General features: G+C 37.9%; 1 long non-coding RNA gene across 1 annotated transcript in view; it reads left to right on the top strand.

Moving 5' to 3' along the window:
• LOC150067321 (uncharacterized) overlaps positions 1 to 11161 on the top strand; it is a 444788-nt gene extending 433627 nt beyond the window's left edge. Inside the window, exon 6 of the long non-coding RNA XR_016539553.1 lies at positions 11028 to 11161. This is a non-coding gene — a long non-coding RNA (uncharacterized LOC150067321). The remainder of the gene's footprint in view (positions 1 to 11027) is intronic.
• The last annotated feature ends 2372 nt before the right edge of the window (positions 11162 to 13533 follow it).

Here is a 13533-nt window from a genome sequence, read left to right as displayed (position 1 = left end):
GGAATGGAGGAAGGGCTCTGCTTACAGTGTGTGAGAAACTATTCTGCCAACTGCACAGGAGAAAGATGGGAATCCAAGGATTCTACCTGACTCTGCAGATGAGACCAAAGCCCTTGCTGACCACAGAGGGCTTGAACAAGAGACACTCTGACAGTTTTCCCTAGATCGCCAATCCTTAGAAACTATGAGATAATACATTTATTGAGTTTTGCCAGTGTTTTGAAGGAATTTATGTAGGTATAAATAAACATTAAATGGCAATAAATAAATATTAAATCACATGAAGTATAACATAAGCAACATGAGATGGTAAAGGTCTAATCCCATCTCCTGTAGGGTTGAAAAAGATACCTACACCCTTACTGGGTGCTTCACTGACAGACACAACCTCAATACTACAATATGATTACAACTTCCTACCTCCCCTCCCTATACCAAGTTGCCATTCAACAAGGAGGTACACTCACATTACTTCTCCTATTCAGATATAATCATCTAACCCTTAGGATCTGGAGGAAGCATGAGGAAGAGAGAGGATATTCTAGCTCTTTACCATTTCTTACATCTGCCTTTTCTGCTTCCTACTTCATCCCCAGTGGACAAAGTGGTGACCTGCACAGTGAATTGTGAACAGAATATATTTGTCTTTTGTTCTTACATTGGAATGAAAGTTTGGCTAAGCACAGAACTCTAAGATCTAAAAAATTCTTCTGTAGCATCTTGGAGACATTGTTTTCTAGCAACCTACACCACAGCCAAGAATGCAGATACCATTTTAACTCTCCTTACCTTTAATCAACCTTTCCTTCCTCTAGAACTATGAAGATATAATTATTATATCTCAGATTACTTATTTTCCCTTTTCCTCTCCATTCTTTGCTTCATAAACTCTCATAGGAGAAAAATTGCCTTGTCTAGATCTTTTCTTTTTTCATATATTTTCATTGTAATTAATAGAAGGGTTACATTATATTCACCAGATGGAAGGTGCATAACTTCACAAATATTGATAACCTTTCTCATGTCTTGGACCCCATTTCCCTACCCCCACTCCCACCCCTCATCTTGTTTTCCTCCCTTTCCTATCCAATTTCAAATAACCAAATAAAAATATATCCAATATATCAGATAACAAAGTGAGATACTGCAACAATATGAGATAATCAAAGGACAGCAAAAGAGATGAGAGATAACATAGTACATTAAGGACAACAATCATTCATTATATAGCTTTTGTTACTATACCCTAGAGGTCCTTTCATTTAATGTCATTCTATATGGACTTATGTATCAAGGTTTTGCTCTATTGCAAATCTCTGCTAGGAGAGCCCAAGGTTTCAACTAATTATGACAAATGAGGGAAACCATTGAGCCTAAGTTCCTGTGAGTCTGGCTTACTTCACTTAATATGATCTTTTCTAAGTCTTTCCATTTCCTAACAAATGGGGCGATGTCGTTCTTTCTGACAGCAGCATAGAATTCCATTGTGTACAAATACCACATCTTGTTGATCCACTCATCAACTGAGGGACATCTAGCTGGTTCCATATCTTTGCTATGGTAAATAGTGCTGCAATGAACATTGTTGTGCTAGTGGATTTAGTATGCCCTTGTTTCTGGATGATTGGGTAAATGCCTAGTAGTGGAATTGCTGGGTAATAGGGGAGCTCTATGTTTAGTCTTTTGAGAAACTGCCATACTGCTTTCCATAGTGGTTGAAAGAGTTTGCACTCCCACCAACAGTGTAGTAGTGATCCCTCCTGGCCACATCCCCTCCAGCATCTGTTGTTATTAGTTTTCTTGATCCTGGCCATTCTAATTGGAGTGAGGTGGAATCTTAGAGTTGTTTTGATTTGCATTTCTTTTATGACCAGAGATGTGAGCATTTCTTCATGTGTCTATAGGCCATTTTTGTTTCTTCTTCAGACAAGACTCTCTTTAAGTCTTTGGCCCACCTTTTAATGGGATGGTTGTTAATGGCTTTTGTTTCTATATCCTAGAGGTCCTTTCATTTAGCCTCATACTATATGGCCTTATGTATCTAGGTTTTGCTTTATTGCAAATCTCTGCTATGAGAGCCCAAGGTTTCTACTGATTATGACAAATGAGGGAAACCATTGAGCCTAAGTTCCTTTGAGTCTGGCTTACTTCACTTAATATGATTTTTTCTAAGTCTTTCCATTTCCTAACAAATGGGGCGATGTCATTCTTTCTGACAGCCGCATAGAATTCCATTGTGTACAAATACCACATCTTGTTGATCCACTCATCAGCTGAGGGACATCTGGGTTGTTTCCATATCTTTGCTATGGTAAATAGTGCTGCAATGAACATCATTGTACTAGTTGATTTAGTATGTCTTTGTTTCTGGACAATTGGGTAAATGCCTAGTAGTGGAATTGCTGGGTCATAGGGGAGCTTTATGTTTAGTCTTTTGAGGAACTGCCATAGTGCTTTCCATAGTGGTTTAACCAGGTTGCACTCCCACCAACACTGTAGTAGTGATCCCTCCTTGGCCACATCCCTCCAGCATCTGTTGTTATTAGATTTTTTGATCCTGGCCATTCTAACTGGAGTGAGGTGGAATCTTAGAGTTGTTTTAGATCTTTTCTTAATCCACGTGCATAGCATTGTCTCAGAATTTCTATTTATGTGAAATGTGCACATTCCTACATACTCCACAAAACTGTGTAGGCCCTAGGTAATCAAATTAAAGATAAGCTTTGAAAACACCTACAATAACTTCACCATAGGGAAATAGTATGTAAGAATATATGTATAAATATCAATTTTTTCTGCAATAGAAAAAAACATGAATGTTCATCAATACAAAGATAGTTGAAAATTAATGAGGGCATATAAATGTATACTGTGAAATAGTTTTCAACTATTTAAAAAATGAATTAAATTTTAAATATTGATTCAATTATGTTTCCTTTAATAGCTGGGCATGTAATCAATGGTAATGTTACTGGTTTTGAAAGAAAAGTTAATGGGAGGCTGTGGCTTGCTCCTGCTCTCACAGCCATTGCAGGACATTAAGCTCCACAGACTGCATAGGAGCAAGTGAGAGTCGGGCGGACACCAAGCAACTCTGTGCCTCCTGGAGGGAAAACTGAACATGGGCAAAAGAATCCTAAGAAAACGAGAGGCACGATGTCATCAGATGCATTCTTTGTGCACACTTGCTGGGAGGAAAGTGAGAAGAGTATCCAATGCTTCTAAGAAGTGCTCAGAGAGGTGGAAGACTATATCTGATAAAGAGAAAGCGAAATTTGAAGACATACCCAAGGAAGACAAGGCTCAGCATGAAAGAGAAATGAAAACCTACATCCCTCCCAAAGGGGACACAGAGAAAAAGTTCAAGGATCCCAATGCACCCAAGAGGCCTCCTTCGGCCTTCTTGTTCTGTTGTGAATATCATCCTGGCCTGTCTATTGATGAGTTTGTGAAAAAAAAAGAAAGATAACAAAGAAACCAGAAAACTGGGAGAGACATGGAACAACACTACTGCAGGTGACAAGCAGCCTTATGAAAAGAAAGATGCTGAGCTGAAGGAAAAATACAAAAAGAATAACGCTGCCCACCAAGCTAAAGAAAAACCTGAAAAAGTTTGCATTCCCACCAACAGTGTAGTAGTGATCCCTCCTGGCCACATCCTCTCCAGCATCTGTTATTATTCGTTTTCCTGATCCTGGCCATTCTAACTGGAGTAAGGTGGAATCTTAGCGTTGTTTTGATTTGCATTTCTTTTATGACCAGAGATGTTGAGCATTTCTTCATGTGTCTATAGGTCATTTTTGTTTCTTCTTCAGAGAAGACTCTCTTTAAGTCTTTGGCCCATTTTTTAATGGGATGTTGTTACTTTGGAGGTTAGTTTTGGAGTGATTCAATTTTTTGAGCTGTTGATATATTTTAGATATGAGGCCTTTGTCCACTGTGTGGTTGGTGAAGATCTTCTCCCACTCTGTAGGCTTCCTAATTAATTTACTAGCTATGTCCTTTGCCATACAAAAGCTCTGCAGATTAATGCAGTCCCACTTATCCCACAAATCTCTGATTTGTTGTGATTCTTGGTCTTATTAAGAAAGTTTCGACCTATGCCAAGGAGGCCTAGTGTGTCTCCTATTCCTTCTTGTGAAGTTTTCAGTGTGTCAGCTGTTACCTCGAGGTCTTTGATTCGTTTGGAGTTAGTTCTAGTGCAGGGTGACAAAGAAGAAACCAACTTTAGTTTTCTGCAGGTGCTTAACTAGTTCTGCCAGCACCATTTGTTGAAGAGGCTAATATCTGGGTCCTCAGTTCTATTCCATTGGTCTTCAGGCCTGCTCTTGTGCCAGTACCAAGCTGTTTTGATAATTATAGCTCTGTAATAGAGTCAAACAGTATGGCACTGCCTCAGAAGGCTAAACATAGAGCTCCCCTATGACCCAGCAATTTCACTACTTGGCATTTACCCAACCATCCAGAAACTAGGACATACTAAATCCACTAGCACAACAATGTTCATTGCAGCATTATTCACCATAGCAAAGATATGGAACCAACCCAGATGTCCTTCAGTTGATGAGTGGATCAACAAGATGTGGTATTTGTACACAATGAAATTCTATGCGGCTGTCAGAAAGAATGACATCGCCCCATTTGTTAGGAAATGGAAAGACTTAGAAAAAATCATAATAAGTGAAGTAAGCCAGACTCAAAGGAACTGAGGCTCAATGGTTTCCCTCATTTGTCATAATCAGTAGAAACCTTGGGCTCTACTAGCAGAGATTTGCAATAGAGCAAAACCTTGATACATAAGGCCATATAGTATGACACTATATGAAAGGACCTCCATGATGTAGAAACAAAAGCCATATAATGAGTGTGATTGTTGTCCTTAATATACTATGTTATCTCTCATCTCTTTTGCTGTCCCTTGGTTATATCATGTTGTTACAGTATCTCACTTTGTTATCTGATATATTGGATATATTTATATTTGGTTATTTGAAATTGGTTAGGGAAGGGGAAAACAAGATGAGGGGCGGGGGTAGGGCGTAGGGTAATGGGGACCAAGACATGTGAAAGTGTATCAATGTATGTGAATTAATGCACCTTCTATCTGGAAAATATCATGTAACCCTTTTATTAATTACAATAAAAATATTAAAAAAAGAAAAACCTGATGAAACAAAAAAGGGGTTGTGAAAGCTGAAAAGAGCAAGAAAAAGAAGGAAGAGGAGGAAGAAAGGTAAAAGAGGATGAGGAAGAAGAAGATGAAGACAAAGAGGATGATGCTGAATAAGTTAGTTCTAGCACATTTTTTTCTTGTCTATAAAGCATTTAAACTCCTCTGATCCCCTCCAGACAACTCAAACCTTTTAAAGAAAAAAAAAACTAAAATGTAAGGCTGTGTAAGGGTTGTTTTTAAACTGTACAGTGTCTTTTTTTGTGTAGTTAACACACTACTAAGTGTGTCTTTAGATACCCTTGTCTTGATGGCATTTTCAATAGCCATCAACCTTGTCTGGTACAGTATAGGGGTGGTAACTGGGCATGAAAATTTAAAGCAGGTTCTTGTTGGTGCATGGCACAAATTAGTTATGTATGAGGATGGTAGTTTTTTCATCTTCAGTTATTTGATACAGCTTATGTGAAATAATTGTTCTGTTAACTGAATACCACTCTATAATTGCAGGAAAAATTGTTGACATTCTGAATGCTTCTAAGTAATACAATTTTTATTAAAAGTGAAAGAAAAATGAAAGAAAGAAAAAATGGAAATGAAGGAAGGAGAGCACAAAGGAAAGCAAGAAACAAGAACATGAAAGATAGACTTACTTGAAGGTTATAAGCTTTGAGTGCTTGTGACTGATGTTTTTGTGCTCCAACCTTGCAGAGAACTAGCATCTACAAAGTTTTAATCTAATTGCACAGAATCTCTAGCTGTGATATTTTTCCTGGATCTCTATTAGATATCCTGTTTCCAAACTTTCCTCAACAAACCCATGCAATAGGTCATAATTCTCTTAAGCTGGCACTCTTTTTTTTCTTTACAGCCAAGTACAGGAAAAATATAGGAGAAAAGGTATTAGTGGATTAGTAAACAATATTTATATCTTATTAGGCTACCAAGTAGATTCTTTTTGCTTTCCATTTCAGTATCAACTTGCTAAACTGTCAGGATTATTGTTTTTAACATCCTGATAATCACTGACAAATTGGAGCTTAAAATGTCTGACAGAGAAAAACATAAGACAATTTGAGAATGCTAGTTCATTGGTAAGAGCAAAAGACAGCTTCTCTCAAAAGGCAAAAACAAAAAAAGAGAAAGAAAGATAAAAGAAAAAGAAAAGAGGCACAATGGATACCATAAGAGTATTTTTATATTCATAACCCATATTATAGCAGCTCAGTCATGTAGTCTTCTAAGTTCAGAGGATAGACTGAGGAAATACAATCAATGTTTATTACTGTGCTCATGAGGGAGAAACATCAAATATTGGTGGGGGTTCTGAAATCCTAAAATGGCAATGTTAATGGAGTGAGCATTGTTAATCTGGGGCAGAGGGAATTAATTGCTACAGGGACATTCCAATTAGAAGAATAATCCATGGGGAACCAATCCCCTCACTTGGAAAGGAGGCCAGGTAAGGATCTGGAAACTCTACCCTGGCATTCAAGTCCACAACAATATTTATTTCATCTGTCGGATACTTGGACTAAATGGAATTCATAAGATTGTTGAATCATGGCCACATATCTAAACAAACAACTCGTACCTTGGCAGGAAGACATAAACATTAAGGAATTTTACATCCATCTTAGTTGGGAGTTCTATCAAGACAAGAAGAAACATATCTTGTACACGACAGGCATTCTTTCTATTCCCCCAACAAGACGCACATGCTCAGTACTGCTGATATTGCTGAGTATTGCTGGAGCTGAACAAGGAAATGTCAGGCTATTAATCTTTAGAAAATGTCCATAAGTAAAATGAAATAATAGCACAGAAGAAGTAAAATGCGATGAAAAAAATTATACAAGTAGCTTACTGGGCTGGTCTCCAGGAGACTTGAGAGTGATTAGGTTCTTTTCTTCCCATAACTCCCATTCTCTCTTCTTTACTCATGTGAAAATCTGCTCTCCATCTAACTATCATATTCTTCTGGATTGGGCGCCGAGTGCTATAGGCCTGAAATAGTGGGTCAGCTCCAGAAACTGCAAGTTTTTCTGCTTTCAATGTGCTATCATGGATGATGAGTCCCACTCCTGGAGAAAGAAATTCTAAAGGACTTGATGAGTCTTGAAAGTGAAAAATCTAGGTCCTGACCCCAGCCTTCCTGAATGAGCAATTGTACATTGAACCCCTTCCTGCACCCATTCTTCCTCCCAGTGGCTTCCCACTGGGCATTACCAAAGGCAGCAGGGCCCATTTATTCCAGCCAGATGAGAAACACCTTCTCACTGACTGAGGTTAATATGCTGCTCCTCTTGGAAGGAAAACAGCCTCCCTAGTGAGATGGCCTTCAGCTCTTATGGTGAAAGTTAGTTGTCTGGGTTCTCTCAAAAGAAGTGTTGCCGTGAGGCCAGGAGTGCGGCCTAGTAGTAGAGTGCTTGCCCAACATACGCCAAGACCGGGGTTCGATTCCTCAGTACCACATACGTAGAAAAGCCGGAAGTGGTGCTGTGGCTAAAGGGGTAGAGCGCTAGTCTTGAGGGAAAAGCCCAAGGACAGTGATCAGGCCATGAGTTCAAACCCTAGGACTGGCCAAAAAAGAAAAGTATTGTCTTAATAGGATTTTAAAGTAGAATGGAGATAACAGCATTTAGTTTTCTCAAAGAGTGCAAAACAGAGTAAGGCAATGTACCAGAGCACATCTGCTCTAAAGTCTGCGGTACCTGAAACTACCCTCTCCCAACAAATCTGGTAGATGATTGCTGCAGAAGCCTGGAGATTTTCCACCATCTCAGTCTGTTTGGTGAATAGGAGCTTCATCTTCATCATTTTTTCCAACTAAGTTACATAAAAAGAGAAGAACACAGGAGGTTTCATCTACCAGATAATTTTCCTTTTATTATGTCTGCATGAACTGTAGAGTCCAGCTAGCTGCTACTGTTAATGCGTTTGATTGGAATTACTATTAGCAGCTGCCCTTCAAAAATGAGGAAGTCTCAATTTCAAATGCCCTGATAACTGTGGCCATGAGCACAGGGACCAAGGGAGACTGGTTATTGTCATTAGTGGTTAAAAAATGAACTGGAAATACTTTGCAACAGAGCTTGGTAAGAGACATTATGCCTCTCCTCAAGTACCTGGAAACTATCAAATCAATGTACAGAGAGACAGCCATGTTATTTATCATCCAAAATGGAGGCATATGAAATATTAAGATTCTGAATATATGAGAAAACCAGGGTGAAACCAGGGGACACAGAGGAAAAAACAGGCATAATTTGGCTCAACATGGGAATAAACTGAATGGAAAGAGTCCAATTCCTTAAGAGATGTTTTAGTAGAAACTGGGCAATTGCTTTGCAAAGCATGCACAGAGTAGCCTTTTGTTAAGACCTCTGATAGCATTTTCTGTTCTAAGTGTCCACATTCTGTTCCAGATTTGAATTCAGCCATTTTCAGTACATCCTCTTGGAATGACAAATATTGGACTTTGCAATTGCCTAAGAACTGATTTTTTGATGCTGGCTCAGTTGTTTTGGTTTTGGTGTTTTTTTTTATTTCCTAATATTTATAATTTCACTGAGTACAGTAATATGCAAGCTACAGATTTATTGTGAAATTTACAAATAGTATACATGTAAAAATTCAGCATAATCTCCATTGCATAATAAGGGATAAATGAACAAATCAAAAAACAGATCATAATATTTGTTCTACATGCGATTAACTCATGTCTATGCCTGAGTTCTTAAGACATTTTTACTGCTTAGATATTTTAAAGCAATGAGAGTAGAAACTGTTTTTCATATGTTCATTAAGAGAAAGGGAGATAAAAGGGGAGAGGATCCAAAGGAAGGAAGATATTAATGCACAATTGAAAAAAATATGAAAGGTGAAAGAAAGGAGGGAGTAAGGCAGGAAAGGAAAAAAATAACCAAAGAAAACTTTATAGTGATCTTCTTTGTTACATTGAGAACAACTTCGCTATCAAGACTTTTTTAACTGGCGTCAAAAGAATATAATCTGATTCAGAATAGATTGTATAACTAGCGTCCTTCAAAAACCCTGTGGCAACTCCTGTAATATTCTGAATAGATTAGTGTGTGGCTCGGATACTGTGTAATGATTTGTTCTACATGGAAAAATACATTAATGCCTGGGGTACAGTTCATTCTGGTGATCTGGAATATGTTTTTAACAACTTAAATCTCTATTGACAGGTCTTCAGTAAGCCTAGTGCTTTCAAGAGTTCTAATAAAGACAATTGTTAAGGGGCAGAGATAATAACATTTGTCCTAGTTTTCAGGGTTCTCTTGAGGATCAGATGGGATAATAGAGTAAAAAAACCTTAAAACCTTAATTGCTACAGAGTGGAAAATTCTATTAATAATAATGGGAGTCAATAATGACAACAGATGTAGTAGAAAAGTCAGGTGTCCTTGGCTGAGGGGATGTCAGGTGTGTACTTCTGACTTTAGGACATATGGAGAAGCTATTTTGCTCTTGAAAAGTAGGCCATCTGGAAAGCACATGGACTAACTTTGAAGAAGATTCTAAGGTAGTAAATCTGACTCCTTAGAGGTGCTAATTTGAAAGAAACAAAGGCTTTGGAGATCATAACGTATATAAACGCCAAAGCTGACTGTCTTCAAGAGGTAGAAAAGAAATATCCCTAACTTGTATCACGCCTTGCCATAGGCTGCAACCAAGATAATATTCTGCATGGTGAAGATGGTTGCAAGTACCCAGAGTACCTTAGTACTGTGTACCAGCTCTAATTGGCTAACAAAAACTGTCCCTTATCCACTTGTTCAGCCCATGGACCACCCTCTTAATGAGGGTTTACTGGAAAGTAAATTATGTGTGTTCTGCTTGTATAATTTCTCTGCCTTCATTTCTAGCAGGCAGCCAGCCAGCCTGCAAAAAGAATGTGAGCAGAGCCAGTGCAGAAGCAACCAAATGTTAACAGATCTTTCTGCATTTTATTTAAAATAAAAGCTCAAGAAGGAATTATGCCAGGCAGGGAGAAGGAAGAGGTAAGGTTGTTGAAGCCTCGAGACTCTAAGATTGATTATCAAAGACTGGAGAAGGTAAAAGTATTTTTTCTTTTTTCTGAGATCAGCAAAATTTTTCATGCCCTCAATTTCACAGCATTCAGAACAGAGAAGGCTTTAAAGGAGATGTGGTGCCTTTAGAAAGACAGAAACCCAGGCAAGAGAGCTCTCTGGTCCTGCAAGGACAGATCTCCAAGAGAAGCAGCAGAGTTGCCCAACCTGAGTGAGCCATAAATAGTAAATAGATGTCTCCCAGCTCATGACCTAACATCCCACAGCCACGAAGGAGGGATCATGACTAGGCTGTGAAAGATCTAAAGACTGCCTAGCATAGAGTGAAAGCATAAAAGAGAACTAAGATCGAATTGGTTATTATTATAATAGGAAGGATATGGGTTTGGGGTTTGACTCCAGTTGGCTTAAAGAAAACTATATCATGTGATATGTTTTGTACATGTTTGTAGATGGAAAGTTGTAGCTTATAATATGGTTCTCTGACTTCTAAAGATATGTCTCTGGGTTTGCCACTCTGTCTTTATCTTCCCTGAAATATGGTTTATCCAAGCATCATCTTGCTCTCCCACTTTTAATGTATGTGTCGCAACATAGCCAATTCCAGCTGACCAAGCTATTACATTGTTTCCCCCAGAAAATGTGCCTCTTCTATTTCTGGCTTTTCCATAAGTTGAAAATGAATGGAACTCAGTACAACTTACTACAGGTCTTGACTCCCTATACAAACACATATTTATGAAAGAAACTTTTCCAGGTTTCAGGACTCAGATCAAATATCTTCTCTCCAATCTTCCCAGGTTTTCTGATGCCATCTTAGGAGGATGAATGAAGATGGTGAAGAAGAATATGGTTAAAATACTTTCAGCACATATGTGAAAATGGAGCAATGAATCATGTTGAGATGGTTTGGAAAGAACAAGCATGAGGGAGAGTGATGGAAGGGGTGTGTCTAATCAAGGTACTTTGTATGAATTTATAGATAGGCCAAAATGAATCCCTCTTATACAAATGATTGATAGTAATAAAAGTGTAAGAAAATATTGAATTCCAAAGCAAAGCCCTTAATTCATATTCTTTGCTTCTTTGAGGCAGGGTTTTTTTTTTTTTTTTTTGTGTGTGTGTGTGTGTGTGTGTGTGTGTGTGTGTGTGTAGTCAAAACTGGACTCAACTTTCAATCCTCCTGAATCAGTCTCTCAGGGTTGATATCAGAGACAGAGTACTACTCCTGGCAGGATTTAAGTTTTTTTTAAAAAAATGAAGACTAAATTTTATATCATGATACTCTTTTAATGCTTGATTATATTGAATATTTAGTTCTTATATGGTATAGATATCTTTATCCATTCATACAGTGTGTGAATAAATTTCCTTACTATTTGACACTAGTGAACCATAATAAGAAATGCAAAGCTTTTCAGCACCTGATTCTAATACCACACTTGGTGCTATTGCTAAATTTGTTTATTTTCACAGCATTCTCTCTCTCTCTCTCTCTCTCTCTCTCTCTCTCTCTATATATATATATATATATATATATATATATATATATAAATGTGACTCAAGATAAAACCTAGCTTATAAAGTCAGAACCTACAAGTGAATTATAAACATAGTCTGAAAGACTTTATTCCTTCGTTTATAACACACAGTTCTATGAATCAAATATAGATGGGGTAATTTTAGATTTCTTTTGCAGTTGCATCACCAACAAATGGTTTGTTTAAAAATATAGTTGCAATTTAAAAAGTACACATGCTACCATAATATTTTAACACCCTTTTCCTTGTGAGATAGAGGGAACAAATAAAGCAGTGTTTTCTTTATTCCCCTCAGGAAAAAGAACACACTCTCCGTTTCCACTTTTTGGTTTATGAACCTTAAACTTGTTCCCAGGACAAAGATTTTACAACCTATTCATAGCAATCAAAACCACGTTTTAAGTTATGTATTCTGCAGAACCATAACCCATGCAAAACAGATCAAAGCAGCTTGCCCGGCTTAACACGGAAGATTTCATGCTCTGCAGGAAAGGCGTTGCCATCTTTAACAGCCCCACCTTCCTTTCATGATGTCTGAAGCAAATGAACTTAGGGCCTGATTCTTCAGAATGGCCTCAGTTTGTAACAGTGATTCCATTAACAAAAAAGGGTCGTGGCTGCTCTTTTCAGTGTCAGACCAGGTAGTAATCCTATCTCTGGGGTACTGCCATGGAACTGAGGAGGCTCCCAGAACACTGAGGTCAGCAAGGGCATAAATTGTTCTAGAAGGCAGGCAAGAGACCTCTTCTTCTGCGGTTCCTTTCCTCATGCCTAATTCCAGGTAACTCCAGGCTATCCAGCCTCTATTTCATTCTGGATGAATTTCAGATGTCCGATAAGTAAAACAGAGCCTATGCAAAACAAATACCCATCACTTTCTCTGACAACTTACCCAACCTGGTCAGGGGTTTAGTTAATTCTACCAACTCCCAAGTGATCAAAGCCAAAACCCAAGTTAACTTTTAACTTGTTTTTCCTCCTTATGTCAAAATCTGTTTAGTTATCATCAACCTTCTGTCAATTCTATCTCAAGGCTCTTTATCTGGGGCTTTTCACCTCCATTGTGACTGGTACTTATGTAATGAAAGTCCATATTGCTCTCTTATCTCATGAACCATCTCTCCCAATCTTTCCTTAACTATTTTAAACATCTTCTTCCTAGTTTCCCTTCTTGCAATTGTGATCTCTCCTACAATCCTTTCCCACTTCCTTTCCTACTGTATTCACAGTTTCAAAACTTCATTCCTGTCTCATGTAATGATTAATACAACTTTCCAGTTTGAGCTCAAAGCATTTACATGTTTGTTGTCTTGTATGTTGGGGCAAAGTTCTGGGGGAAAGATTTATGATTTAACTTGATGCTTTTTTAAAGTAGTACCTTCCTTATACTTTTGAGATCTATGAATGTTTATTAAATGGCTAGATCATTGCTTGTGTTAACAGACACAACCATGCAAGTAGTTTTCACTGTATTTACTGCTTCAACCATTACAATTGAACATGAATCATGACATAGCATTTACTATCTTCCTTGTTTCAAATAACAAAGTCTACCAAACTTCTCCCATGCATAAACTACCTTTCAACTAACCTACATACAGAGCTTTCCCTTTACCTTCTGCTGATTTCATATGCCCTGCAGGTTTTCAAAATTCCACTAAATCACAATTAAATTTCTCCTCAAGACTAGCCTAATTAATGAACCTACTGAGAAACACTGGTATTCTATAATGTTTAACCAATCCCTATTCCCTAGGATCATCAT

This window comes from Megascapheus bottae, chromosome 2 (genome assembly GCF_031878675.1).
Source record: "Megascapheus bottae isolate mThoBot1 chromosome 2, mThoBot2.hap1, whole genome shotgun sequence".
In the NCBI taxonomy this organism is placed as follows: Eukaryota; Metazoa; Chordata; class Mammalia; order Rodentia; family Geomyidae; genus Megascapheus; species Megascapheus bottae.
This window is presented reverse-complemented; position numbering and strand designations above follow the sequence as displayed.